Source organism: Mustela putorius, unplaced genomic scaffold, assembly GCF_011764305.1.
Source record: "Mustela putorius furo isolate JIRA1106 unplaced genomic scaffold, ASM1176430v1.1 tig00003836_pilon_pilon_pilon, whole genome shotgun sequence".
NCBI classification, from domain to species: Eukaryota; Metazoa; Chordata; class Mammalia; order Carnivora; family Mustelidae; genus Mustela; species Mustela putorius.
This window is the reverse complement of record NW_025421989.1, coordinates 14,332,943-14,348,313: the sequence shown is the minus strand read 5'-3', so window position 1 is coordinate 14,348,313 and position 15,371 is coordinate 14,332,943. Positions and strand designations below refer to the sequence as shown.

The following is a 15,371-nucleotide window of genomic DNA, read 5'->3' as shown; positions in this document are numbered from 1 at the left end:
TGGATAAACAAAATGTGGTATATACATACAAAGGAAAATTATTCAGCTATAAAAAAATGAAGTTTTGATACACAGAATATAAACGAACCTTAAAAACATCATGCTAGTATAAGCCAGACATAAAAAGACAAATACTGTATCATTTCACTTATATGAAATATCTAAAATAGGCAAAACTGTAGAGAAAGAAAGTAGATCAGAAGTTACTAGGGGTTGAGGATAAGGGGGAATGGGGGAGTTATTGCTTAACTGCTATGGTTTCTTTTGGGGTGATAAGGAAAATTGGAAATAAACAGGTGACAGATAACACAATATTGTGAATTCAGTTGGTGACACCGAACTGTACACTTAAAAATGGTTAAAATGATAAATTGTTATACATATTTTATGATTTTAAAAAATCAGTAGTATTTCTTTACACTAGCAACTGATGATCCAAAATGGAAATTAAGAAAGCAATTCCATTTACAAGAACATCCAAATGAATAAATACCTAGGAATAAATCAAACCAAGCAAGTAAAAGATGAACACATTGAAAACTATGAAGTATTGATGGAAGAAGTTAAAGACGACTTAAATAAATAGAAGGTCCTACGTTCATGGATTAGAAAAATTTATATTGGTAACATAACAATATGCAAAGTCATCCACAGATTCAGTGTCATTCCTATCGAAATTCCAATGGCCTTTTTTTCAGAAATGGGAATGGTACTCCTCAAATTCATATGGAATTACAAGGGGCCCTCAATAACTAAAACGGGTTTCCTTGTGGGGGTTTTTTTTGGGGGGGGAACGAAGTTGGTAGATTAGATTCACACTTACTGATTTCAAAACTTAATACAAACCCACAGTAATCAAAACTGTGTAGCACTGGCCTAAGGACAGACACACAGAACACAGGTATAAAACTGAGAGTCTGGAAATAAACCCATATAGTGATGGTCAATTTATTTTCAACAGGGTGACACCACCAATAAATAGGGAAAAAACTCTGTGCAACAAATGATGTTGGGACAATTGCTTATCCACATTCTAAAGAATGAAAGTGGACCCCTATCTCATACCACAAATAATACCACAAATAAAAATTAACTCAAAGGGGTGCCTGGGTGGCTCAGTGGGTTGAGCCTCTGCCTTCGGCTCACGTCATGATCTCAGGATTCTGGGATCAAGCCCCACATCGGGTTCTCTGCTCAGTAGGGAGCCTGCTTCCCCACCCCACCCCCCCCCAAAAAATTCCAGTTAGTTAACATACAGTGTAATACTAGTTTCCGGCATACACTCTAGTGATTCTACACTTCCACATATCAGCCGGCACTCATCAGGACCAGTGCCCTCCTTCATCCCCGTCTCCTGTTTCACCCACTCCTCCCACGCACCTCCCCTCTGGTAGCCAGCAGTGTGTTCTCTATGATTAAGAGTCTGTATCTGATAAAGGACTTATATCCGAAATACATAAAGAATTCTTACAACTCAACAATAAAAGCAACCCAATTAAAAAATGGGCAGGAGGGGTGGGCTAAATGGATGATGGGTATTAAAGAGGGCACACGTTGGGATGAGCAATGGGTGTTCAATGTAAATGATGAATCACTAAATTCTACTCTGGAAACCAATGCTATACTGTATGTTAACTAACGTGAATTTAAATTTTTTAAAATGGGCAAAGGACTTAAATAGACATTGTTCCAAAGGAGATATGCAAATGGCCAACAAGCACAAGAAAAGATGCTCACCATCACTAATCATTATAGACATGCAAATCAAATACACAATATACTACTACTTTATGTCACTAGGATGGCCACAACAACAACAACAACAACAACAAAAGGAAACAAGTATTAGCAAGGATACAGAAAAATTGAAACCCTTGTACATTGCTGACAGGAATGTAAAGTGGTACAGCTGCTATGGAAAAACAGTTTTGTGGTTCCTCAAAAAGTTGAACATACAACTCCCATATTATCTATCACTTCCACTCTTAGGTATAAACCCACAAAGAACTGAAAACAGAAACTCAACCAAACTTCACAAAAGTTCACAAACTTCACAAACTACACAAAAGTTCACAGAGGCATTATTCATGAGAGCCAAAAGATGGAAGGTGGAAAACAACTCCTATGCCATTATGGGGTTTGGGAAATACTTGTTTGTCCTTTATTACTGACATGAGTATTTTCCTCAGTTAGACTTTCATGAAGAATTTATTGATAAAATGGAAAAGGTTTTACATTATCATTTTAACTACTATCTTCTGTCAAATTTACCTCCCCCAAGCTATGTGTTAGGCTTCCTGATAAAAGAAAACAGGATCTTACATTTGTGTATTTATACATGCTAGGCTAAATTCCTCAAAAATAGGAATTACTTTTTGACTTCTACAGAGCCAGGGCCAGGCAGAGTACCTGACATTTTGTGGGCACTCAATAGATTTTGCTTGAGCAGATATTTGGTTGAATTGTACTTTATAATGCCTTGTCTAGAGCAGTACTTTAAGTACAGAAGATCCATAAAATTTTGATATTTTAAAATTAAAAAGCTTTAACATATGAAACAAACCTTTAAATTAGGAATGAGTCAAGCTCAGAAGCATTGTAGAATATCGACTATAGATAGCTTCTAATAGTATTTCAGGATTGGATTACAATTTATATAAAAATAGATCATCGTGCACTACTTTCCAGTTACTGCTTTCAACAACTGACAGTTATGCTTAACGAATTAAAAGTATCCCACCATCTGGGCATTTGTTGATTAGTTCCTTTTCTTGTATCACCAGTGAATATATAACTCAGGCCTATGTAAAAAATGATTTGCTTTCATTTTTGCTCCTGAAGTTTTGAAAGGAAGATGCATTAAAGAGCTACTGTAAATCCCTTAAGCACAGACATTTAACAGAGACTAATGAAGTTACTCATCTGAAGAAGTATAGAATGTTCTTTTCTTTGAACTAATTATGTTTTTCTGATTAGCGGAAAAGAAGACTTTAAAGTCCATGTAGTGTCCCTGCCAACTCATCCTCTAGAAGGGGACAGAGGAGTGTGTGGGGGAGGGAGGGACAAATCATTTAGGAATTGTGTCACTGTGAGAAGGTACAGAAGGTAGTCTTCTCTGTACACAATGCATGCAGAGTTACTACCAGCCAGCTCTAACATGACCATTTCTTTATCTCGTTTACTAAAAACCAACCAAACAAAACAAATCCAGATTAGGATGATCAAAGGTAACCATGAAGCTGATAAAAACACAAAATTATTTTATTTGCCTGAAGAAGTTAGACTCCCCTGTAAATTGACATATGAACCATTATTTCTTTTATTGATAATAAGATGACAGAAACATACGTAGTTTGCTCTATATCAAAACACTAGCAGAGAGCTGAGTCCAAGATGGTGGAGGAGCAGGAGATGTTAGTTTCGTCTGGTCCCAGGAATTCAGCTGGATACCGATCAAATCATTCTGAAAACCTGAGAACTCAACCAGAGATCTAAGAAAAGAATACCTGCAGCCCTACAAAAAGAAAAGTGACCACTTTCTGCAAGGTAGGAGATGCACAGAAGTCAATCCCAGGCGATATATGTAAAGATACACTGTGGGCAGGGGAGTTGGGAGTAGAGGAGCCACCATCAGCCGGCACCAGAAAGTGATATGGCAGCAGAACACAAAACCTTAACTTTCAGAAGTCCACTCTACTGAGGGATGACCCTGCCTGAAAGGTGCTCAGGTAGTGAAGCGGGGCAGAATCCTAGGGGGGCCAGTGTGGTCTCAGGATCCTCGGGGTCATGGGAACACCGGGGGTGCCTGAGTTCCCAGGCATCAGAACAGGAAAAACAGCTGCAATCAGTGAGCCCAGCAGTGGGCTCTCAGCTAGGAGTTACCATATACCTCGAACCACGGCAGAGTCAGGCAACTCCTCCTGCAGCAGGGGCTCAGCAAGCAGCAGAACTGCCACGAAACCCTCTCCCCTCCCCTGGGAGGAGCAGCGTGGGTGCAAGCTGCAGGAGCCTGCAGGGTTTGGGGCATCTAAACAGGGTCCTGTGTCTGAGACAGAAACAGTCGCAGACTGGGTGAGCATGGAGTATAGACAGAGACCAGGAGCACAGGAATGATTGACTGCTTTTCCCTGGGGGTGCACTGAGGAGTGGGGCCCCAAGCGGTCTCTGCTCTGGGGCTGGAGACTGGGAGACTGACATTTTCATTCTCATCCTCTTAAGTGCTGTAGAAAACCTTCAAGGAACAAAAGAAACACAGAATAATCCTTAGCAGATTAGTTCATTTGGCCCCTGGCAAGGGTGGTCCAATTCCACCTGGGGCAAAGACACTGGAGGATCAGTGCAACAGGCTCCTCCCCCAGATGATCAGCAAGAACATCCTGCTAAGACCAAATTTACCAATCACAGAGAATTGCAAAACTCCAGCATTAGGGAAAAACAGTATATGGAAATTCATGGGTTTCTTTCCCCCCAGGATTCTTTAGTCTTTCAATTTTATTTTTTTTCTCTTTCACTTCCAAACAACTTCTTATTTTATCAACTGTTCTTTCTAATCTTTTAATTTCCATCATTACAGTTATATTCTATCCTTTCAATGTATTTAATTTTGTTTTTCTGTATATATAAGTTTTCTTTCTTTATAATTTTCGGATGCAATTTCTTCTAAAAAACTGACCAAAATACACTCAGGACATCATGTATTATTGCTCTGTTCTGTTCACTTGTCTGCTTATATTCTTTTTTTTCCTTTTCTCTTTAAATTTTCATTTTTACAGTTACATTCTATCCTTTCATTGTAATTAATTTTATTTTTGTACATATATAAGTTTTTCTTTCTTTACAATTTTGAGATTTAGTTTTCTAACAAACTGACCAAAATACACAAAGAATGCAGTGTATTCCTCTATTCTGTTCACCTGTCTGATTATTCCCTCTTTTTAAAAAAATTTTTAAATTTTTTTCCAGTTTCAGGTCTCTTCTACTTTGTTTAGTGTATATTTTTCTGGGGTCGTTGTTGCCATTTTAGGATTTCATTCTCTCACTCATCTATTCTTTGGACAGAATAACAAAACAGAAAAACTCATCTCAAAAAAAGAAAACAAGAAGTAGAACTGATTGTCAGAGACCTAATCGATACATGTAAGTAAAATGTTGGAACTACAGTTAAGAATAATGATTATAAAGATAAGAGCTGGGCTTGAAAAAAAGCATAGAAGACACTAAAGAATCCCTTTGTGGGGAAATCAAAGAACTAAAGTAGGTATCAAAAGGATATCTTAAAGGATATTAACGAGATGTAATGCAATGTAATAAAAAAGGATATTAATGAGGTTCTTATATGATAAATGAAGAAGAATAGAGAATTAGTGATATAAAAGGCAAAATGGTGTAGAATAAAGAAGCTGAGACAAAGAGAGATAAACAACTACTGGATCACAAGGGAAGAATTTGAGAGATAAGTAATATAATAAAGCAAAATGATATTAAAACTACTGGGACTCCAGAAGAAGAGGAAAGAAAGAGGGGAGCAGAAGGTATACTGGAGCAAATCATAGCAGAGAATTCCCCTAATCTGGAAAAGGAAACACACATCAAAGTCCAAGACGCACAGAGAACCTCCCCTCAAAAATCAATAAAAATAGGTGAACACCCCGCCATATAATAGTGAAACTTGCTAATATCAGAGACAAAGAGAAAATCCTGAAAGCAGCTCAGGACAAGAGGTCTGTAACCTATAAGGTATAAATATTAGATTAGCAGACCTATCCACACAGACACTGCAGGCCAGAAAGGACTGGCATGATGTAATCAGGGTGCTAAATGAGAAAAACATGTAGCCAAGCATACTTTACCCAGTCAGGACATCATTCAAAATAGAAGAAGTGATTTAAAAAAAACAAAAACAAAAAAAACAGAACAGAACAGAACAAACAGAAACTAAAAGAATTTGAAATCACCAAACCGGCCCTACAAGAAATATTGAAAAGGATCCTCTAATCAAAGAGAGAGCCTAAAAATAACATAGACCAGGAAGGAACAGAGAAAATATACAGTAACAGTCACTTTATAGGCAATACAATGGCACTAAATTCATATCTTTCAATAGTTACTCTGAATGTAAATGGACTTAATGCCCCAATCAAAAGATGATATCAGATTGGATAAAAAAGTAAAACCCATAGATATGCTATCTGCAAGAGACACATTTTAGACACAAAGACACCTCCAGATTGAAAGTGAGAGGGTGGAAAACCATTTATCATACTAATAGACATCAAAAGAAAGCTAGGGTGGCAATCCTTATATCAGACAAATTAGATTTTAAACCAAAGATTGTATTAAAAGATGAGGAAGGACACTATATCATAATTAAAGGGTCTATCCAACAAGAAGATCTAACAAGTGTAAATACTGATACCCCTAACAAGGGAGCAGCCAATTATATGAGCCAATTAATAACAAAATTTAAAAAAAAACACTGATAATATAATAAGAGACAGTAAGAGTACAGGACTTTAACAACTCCCTCACTGCAATGGACAGAACATCTAAGCAGAAGATCAACAAGGAAATAAGGGCTTTGAATGACACACTGGACCAGATGGACATCACAGATACATTCAGAACATTCCATCCCAAAGCAAAAGAATACACGTTCTTCTCAAGTGCACATGGAACATTCTCCAGAATAGATCACATGAAAAGATCACAAATCAGGTCTCAACCGGTACCAAAAGACTGAGATCATTCCCTGACCACAATGCTTTGAAACTGGAACTCAATCACAAGAAGAAATGTGCAAAGAACTCAAATACATGGAGGCTAAAGAGCATCCTACTAAAGAATAAATGGGTCAACCAGGAAATTGAAGAATTTTTAAAATTCATGGAAACAAATGAAAATGAAAACACAACTATTCAAAATCTTTGGAATATAGTAAAGGCGGGCCTCATAGAGAGGTATATAGCAATACAAGCCTTTCTCAAGAAACAAGAAAGGTCTCAAATACACAACCTAACCTTATACCTAAAGAAGCTAGAGAAAGAGCAGCAAATAAAGCCTAAACCCAGCAGAAGAAAATCAATAAGGATTAGAGCAAAAATCAATAAAACAGAAACCAAAAGAATAGTAGAACAGGTCAACGAAATAAAGAGCTGGATCCTTGAAAGAATGAATCATTGATAAACCCCTGGCCAGATTTATCAAAAAGAAAAGAGAAAGGACCCAAATTAATATAACCATGAATAAAAGGAGAGATCAGAAACAACACTGAAGAAAGAGAAATTATTATGAGTACATATCACGAGCAATATATGCCAACAAATTGGACAATCTGGAAGAACTGGGTGCATTCCTAGAGACATATACACTACCACAACTGAAACCAGAAGAAATAGAAAACCTGAACAGACCCCCATAACCAGCAATCAAAAATTTTCCAACGAACAAGAGCCCAGGGCCAAATGGCTTCCCATGGGAATGCTACAAAACATTTACAGAAGAATTAATACCTATTCTTTTTAAGCTGTTTAAACAAATAGAAATGGAAGGAAAACTTCCAAACTCATTCTATGAGGCCAGCAATAGCTTGATCCCAAAACCAGACAAAGACTTTATCAAAAAAAGGAGAATCATACACCAATATCCCTGATGAACATGGATGCAAAAATTGTCACCAAAGTACCAGTCAATAGGATCAAACAGTACATTAAAAGGATGACTCACCAAAACCAAGTGAGATTTATTCCTGGGCTGCAAGGGTGGTTCAACACCCGCAAATTAATCAATGTGATACACTACATAAATAAAACAAAGGACAAGAACCATCCTCTCAACAGATGCAGAAAAAGCAACTGAGAAAGTACAGCTCCTTTCTTGATTAAAACTCTTCAGTGTAGAGACAGAGGGAACATAACTCAGTATCATAAAACCCATATACAAAAAGCCCACAGCAAATACCATTCTTAACAGGGAAACATTGAGAGCTTTTCTCCTAAGGTCAGGAGCACAGCAGGGATGTCCATTATCACCACTACTGTTCAACATAGTACTATAAGTCCTAACCTCAGCAAACAGACAACAAAAAGAAATAAAATGAATCCAAGTCAGCAAAGTAGTCCAACTCTCAACTCTTCCCAGATGACATGATACTCTATGTGGAAAACCCAAAGACTCCACCCCCAAATTGCTAGAACTCACAGGAATTCAGCAACGGCAGGATATAAAATGAATGCACAGAAATCAGTTGTCTTTCTATACACTAACAATGAGACAGAAAAAAGAGAAAATAGGAGTCAATCCCATTTACTACAATTGCACCTAAAATCATAAGCTACCTAGGAATAAACCCAACCAAAGAGGCAAAGGATTGGTACTCAGAAAACTACAGAACACTCAAAAAAGAAATTGAGGAAGACAGAAAGAAATGGAAAAAATGTCCCATTCTCATGGATTGGAAGAACAACTACTGTTAAAATGTCTATGCTACCTAGAGCAATCTATACACTCAATGTAATCCCTATCAACATACCATCAACTTTTTTCACAGAGCTGGAACAAATTATCCTAAAATTGGTATGGAACCAGAAAAGACTCCTGAATACCCAAGGGAATGTGGAAAAAGAAAACCAAAGCTGGTGGCATCACAATTCTGGACTTCAAGCTTTATTACAAAGCTGTAACCAAGACAGTATGATACTGGCACAAAAACAGACACATAGATCAATGGAACAGAATAAACATCCCAGAAATGGACCCTCAACTCTATGGTCAACTAATCTTTGACAAAGCAGGAGAGAATGTCCAATGGAAAAAAGACAGTCTCTTCAACAAATGGTGTTGAGAAAATTGGGACAGCCACATGCAAAAGAAGGAAACTGGACCATTTCCTTACACCATTCACAAAAATAGACTCAAAATGGATGAAAGACCTACATGTGAGGCAGGAATCCATCAAAATCCTAAAGGAGAACAGAGGCAGCAACCTCTGTAACCTTGGCCACAGTAACTTCTTGCTAGACATGTCTCCAAAGGCAAGGGAAACAAAGGCAAAAATGAACCACTGGGACTTCATCAAGATAAAAGGCTTTTGCACAGCAAAGGAAACAGTCGACAAAACCAAAAGACAACTGACAGAATGGGAGAAGATATTTGCAAATGACATATCAGATAAAGGGCTAGTACTCAAATTCTATAAAGACCTTATCAAATTCGACACCAAAGAACAAAAACATAAACAGGCATTTCTCCAAAGAAGACACACAAATGGTCCACAGACACATGAAAAAATGTTCAACATCACTCAGCATCAGGGAAATAAAAATCAACATCACAGTAAGGTAACACCTCATACCAGTCAGATGGCTAAAATTAACCACTCAGGAAGCAAAAGATATTTGCAAGGATGGAGAAAGGGGAACCCTCCTAACTATTGGAGGGAATTACAACCTTGTGCAGCCACTCCAGAAAACCATCCGGAGATTCCTTAAAAAGTTGGAAATAGAGCTATCCTATGACCCACCAATTGCACTACTGGGTATCTACCCCAAAGATACAAATGTAATGATCTGAACACTGGGGCACCTGCTCCCTAGTGTTTATAGCAGGAATGTCCACAATAGCCAAATTCTGGAAAGAGCTCAGCTGTCCCCTGAACGATGAACGAATAAAGAACATGTGGTGTGAGTATATACATACTTACACACACACACACACACACACACACACACAAATGGAATACCACTCAGCCAACCAAAAAAGAAAGAAAGAAAGAAAGAAATCTAGCCATTGCAACAACATGGATAGAATTAGAGGGTATTGGGGCACCTGGTGGCTCAGAGGGTTAAGCCTCTGCCTTCAGCTCAGGTCATGATCTCAGGGTCCTAGGATCGAGCCCCACGTTGGGCCCTCTGCTCAGCGGGGAGCTGCTTCCCCCTCTCCCTCTGCCTGCCTCTCCGCCTACTTGTGATCTCTGTCTGTCAAATAAATAAATAAAATCTTTAAAAAAAAAAAAAGAATTAGAGGGTATTATGCTGAGTGCAATAAGTCAATCAGAGAAAGATAATTATATGATCTCATTCACGTGGAATTTAAGAAACAAAACAGAGGATCATAGGGGAAGAGAAGAAAAAATAAAATAAGATGAAATCAGAGAGGGAGACAAACCTTAAGAAACTCTTAACCACAGGAAATAAACTGAAGAGTCGGCTGGAGGGGAGATGGGTAGGGGGATGGGGTGACTGGGTGATGGGCATGAAGGAGGGCACAGGATGTAATGAGCACTGGGTATTATGGATGTAATGAGCACTGGGTATTATGTAAGACAGATGAATCACTGACCTCTACCTCTGAAACTAATAATATGTTAATTGAATTTAAAATAAATTTTTAAAGACTAGCAGAATCTGAAATACAGAATATAATACAAAGAAGTATGATTTTGATAAGACTTTTGTAGTGCTCCAGAAATTGTTCAATAATTAACTGGATCAGCAAGAAAAGGTAGGTCAAAAGAGGAACCCACACACAAGTAATGGTTCTATGAGTGCCACTTTAAGAGTAGACGAAAGATATCTTCCCCCAATAATGCCTACAATCTGTTCCTGACCCAAAGTCCAATTGAACAGTGGCACCTTGTCAATCTCCATAACCTACAGTAAATTAAAGTCATTTAGGATAGTGTGATTACTTTAAAAAGTGATTATGTGAAATAATCTATCAATACTGAAATATTCCCAGCTGCTTATAATCTTTATTAAAAAATCTAAGCCTATCTCTAATTTTCTTCAAATGGCAGAAATTCTTTTTTAAAGATTTTATTTATTTATTTGCCAGAGACAGAGAGAGACACACACAGAGTACAAGCAGGGGAGGAAGGAGAGGGAGAAGCAAGCTCCCTGCTGAGCAAGGAGCCCAATGTGGGGCTCAATCCAGGACCCAGGGATCATGACCTGAGTGAAGGCAGACATTTAACCAACTGAGCCACCCAGGTGTCCCTAAATAGAAGAAATTTTGTACAGAAGAAGCAGGAATCCACATCCTACTTATATTTAAATAAGGAAGAAAGTAATGACAAAAAATAATTAATCCCATATATTCAGTTTGTCATTGCTGATTCATCTCTTTTAAGCTGTTTTAAAAGCTCAATTCACATGTAAAACTTAAATCCAAAAAAATTTTTAAGGCTTGTTTCATTTAATGTTGAAAAAACTAAAACAACATCTATTTTGTTTTAGTAGAAAATAACTGTATGGTTTTAGATTGTACACTATAAACAATCTGTTTAACTGGTGATGGTTCATTGACCTATCTCCTTCAAGTATTTGCTTTAAATAGTTCAGTTTTTTAATTTTTAAAAATAACCGAACCAGGGGCGCCTGGGTGGCTCAGTCGGTTAAGCATCTGCCTTCGGCTCAGGTCATGATCCCTAGGTTCTGGGATGGAGCCCCACATCGGGCTCCCTGCTCACTGGAGAGCCTGCTTGTCCCTCTTCCTTCTGCTTGCTGCTCGCCCCACTTGTACTCTTCACATCAAATAAATAAAACCTTTAAAAAAAAAAAATGACCAAATCACCATTCAGCTTTTTGGTAGAAAACAAAATTAATCTGAAAAACAGGAATCAGTAATTCAAAATATATACTGCTTGCTAAAAATGAACCCTCAAAGCAAAAGACACATTATGCATAATAAGTGATTAATAACCCAAGAATGCCTTTTAGTGGGCGGGAAATACGGGTATTCCTGACTAGTGAATATTTAATCACATCTATTCCTCCTCCTACTCTCAATTTCTCAACTCTTTTTTTTTTTTTTAAGATTTTATTTATTTATTTGAGAGAGATTACAAGCAGGCAGAGAGGCAGGCAGAGAGAGAGGAGGAAGCAGGCTCCCTGCTGAGCAGAGAGCCCGATGGGGGGGCTCGATCCAAGGACTCAGAGTTCATGACCTGAGCTGAAGGCAGCGGCTTAACCCGCTGAGCCACCCAGGTGCCCCAATTTCTCAACTCTTAAAAGAGAAAAAGGGCACAATCTGGATTTTCTCAACCTGCTCTCTCCTTAACCTCTTGCAATTTGGCATTCTATGTATCACTTCACTTAAAGGGGTCATCAATAAATGACAATATTAAATGAAATGCGTCTTCTCACCCCTCAATCCTTATTATCATGGATCTTTTTATGGATTTTTACACTGCTGGTGAGTACATTTTTAAAAAATCTTTCTTCCTTGCTTTCTAGATGTCTGCCTCCCATTCCTGTCAGTAGGACTATTTAAGGCATGCCCTTAACTCTGCTCTACACTCCCTCTTGGAAGGTCCATAACATTTCATAGTTATGCTCAAGTTAGTGATTTCTGGCATCAGATAAAGCCTGGTTCCAACACTTAGCTGCATAATCTTGGCCCTAACACATAACCTCTCTAATGACTGCTTTCTTCTCTGTAAAATGGATGTAACAGCAGGGCTGTTGTGAGTAGTAAAGGGACAACATCTAGCAGAGTTAGCTGGCATATGTTAGATGCTCGATATGTGGTATTTATTATCAGGTTTGGTATTTTGCTTCCATTTTATTCTTTTTTTAATAAAAGCAAAGCTCGCTATTTCTCCCCTAAAACTTACAAACCCTTTATAAGTTTGTCAGTCATACAAATATTAGCAATGATTTTTCAGTTTACTATAAACCCTTAGGATCATCTCTAATCCTTCCACAGGGACCTGGTACTCTACAATAGCTCTCTACAGTGGTCTTCATTTTTGGTTCTATAATTTAAGTGAATTTTATTATTTACTAAATACTTCTAGGCTCGGGGCACCTGGGTGGCTCAGTCAGTTGAGCATCTGCCTTAGACTCAGGTCATGATCCCAGGGTCCTGGGATGGAGCCTCACGTGGGGCTCCTTGCTCAGCAGGGAGCCTATTTCTTCCTCTCCTGCTCCCCCTGCTTGTGCTCTCTGCTTTACAAATAAATTTAAATAAATAAAGCCTTAAAAATATAAAAATAAAAATAAATACTTCTAGGCTCTACCCCAATGTTGGATTCTTCATGCCTTTGTATAATTAGCTATCCCAAGAGCATATGTCATCTACCACTTCAAAACAAACAATAATTTCTCATATGTCAACCATAGCCACAGGAAAGGAAATATATGAATCAGCACTTCCCCATCCTAGGATCAATTAGCATTGCCCCCCAACCTCTCCCAATCAGACTGCACAAAGCTTTGTCTCCAGTTCTAATCAAATCTCCCTATGTCACTCCAGTCCATTTGCCCTACTTTGTTGTAAGGATGACCTCTCTGAGCTTCTGCAAAGAAAAGTATGCTGTAAAATATGCATAAGAACTTCAAAGCAGACATGCAAATAAAAAGAGAACCAGCAATGCATATATGGAAAGTAAATGTCCAAACCAGAACTTCTTCCAAATGAGAGTGGTTCTAAGGTGCCATAAGTAGCTTAACACTTACTGCTAAGAGTTTTCATATATATGCCAATGTGCATATATACAATAAACAGAAGCTGTGAAAAGGAGTATAGTTACATTTTTCTTTTTCAGTTGTGCAGTATTTGTTTCAGAAAATTAAGAAGTATTGTCTTTGGCCTGGAATAGCCCAATACCACACTGTGTTCGCAATAAACAAGATACATTTGTTTATAAGCATGACCTCTAAATTTCTTACAACAGTACACGATTTAAAACAACTTTATTTCACACTTGCTCAAATATATAATGTGCTAAGAATTATTTAATTATATATACACCCACAGCCAATCTTATCCAAAAGATCAAATTGATGCGTAAGTGATCACACATACCTACACATACGTAATCACACACACCTGATTAATACATTTTTATAAGCATTTCATTAAGTCTTTAAAAGCTATGCAAAATATACAGGTGTGATTTTTTTTTATATATATCATAGGTACAACAGGGAGGATCATATCCATCTTTAAATATAACATGAGATTTCATAATAATCCATTTGTTTGATCCCAAAGGGTAAATCTTAGAAGCATCAAATTCTCTTTTCAGATAATGCGGTAAAGACTAAAGCTCTGACTCTAGCTGAAAAGAGGATATATCTGTAACAAGTCTAATGACTAAACAGCTGCAGATTCTAAAAAGAGTTTTAGATTACTCTGAGGTAGGCACTAGTTTATGCTTTACATTTTCCATCCAGCAATATCTTTTCAGATGCATGAAAAGGGAAAAGCAACAATAGAGAGCTGGTCTGTGAGTCCCTCATTTAGTGAAGGGCAGTAAAAAGAGATATTTTTTAGATGCAATGTCATTTGCAGCAATCTCGTGGGCTATTTTTTCAAGTATCTGACTTTCTACCTCTTCAGACCATAAGCCAAAAAAAAGAGCAAGAAATCTATGGTTTATTCATCCTTTTAATTAAAACTGCCCAAGGAATCAGAGTTCACATTTAGAGTTGGTTTCCCAAGAGCAGAGATACCTGCTCTCATCTACTTTTATTATAGGCCCATCTTACTGGGACTAACAGTGTGCATTATGAGAACCAGGTACAGGTAACAAACATATATTTGCCAGACACAAGGAAAGATAAAAACAATATATTCAACTAATAAGACTTATTTTTACATAAAAGGCAAAAAGAGAGCTTAGATAAGGTTAAAAAAAAAAAGTATGGGGAAACAATGACAAGAAGAAGTGGGACAAGACTGAGAGAACACTGTTGGAAGATTTGCATTATTATCAGAAATTTTTCAACTTTAAAACTCAAAGATTAAGAACTGAAGCGTCCATTTATTATACTGCATAAACAGAGCCATGGTATAAAAGGAAATACTGTGTTTTTTGAAAGAGTCAAATTTAACAACCTATTTCCCCTGAGTAGTATCCACTGAGGAATTTTATTTTTTTAAAGCTTCAGAAATTTATTATAACTCAAGGCAACTCATTAACAGTATAGAAATTCATTAGAGAGCTTTTCATTTGTTTAATTTCCAACTGCAGTAGTATTTCTTAACAAGGTATTCAAGTTCCTATATTTATTTTGGGTATGTTTAATTCATCTTTTTAAATTCTTAATCATCTCAAATCAATAACCACAGTATACAAAACAGTTTTTGAGGATTTACCGGCCGAGATCTTCAGATAACTATTACCAACATAAGATACTTTGAACACCCAATTTTAACAGGAAATTCATTAAATTAAGAAAATTATGATCTAAAACCCAAAAATACATCAACTGTCATGAAACCTTATATCCAAAACATACTATTTTGTATAGCAGGAAAGAAAAAATAAATGTAAAAATGGTATCTTCTTTATTTATGCATATGTACACACACACATATATGTTATGATAGATAGATTTGAGAGTTTAAATTATGACTTGGGCTAAATT

At 37.2% G+C, this 15,371-nt stretch overlaps 1 protein-coding gene across 2 annotated transcripts in view; it reads right to left on the bottom strand.

The window, feature by feature from the left end:
* CDKL5 (cyclin dependent kinase like 5) overlaps nucleotides 1-15,371 on the bottom strand; it is a 211,465-nt gene that overhangs the window by 111,244 nt on the left and 84,850 nt on the right. The gene's annotated exons all lie outside the window — the stretch shown is intronic.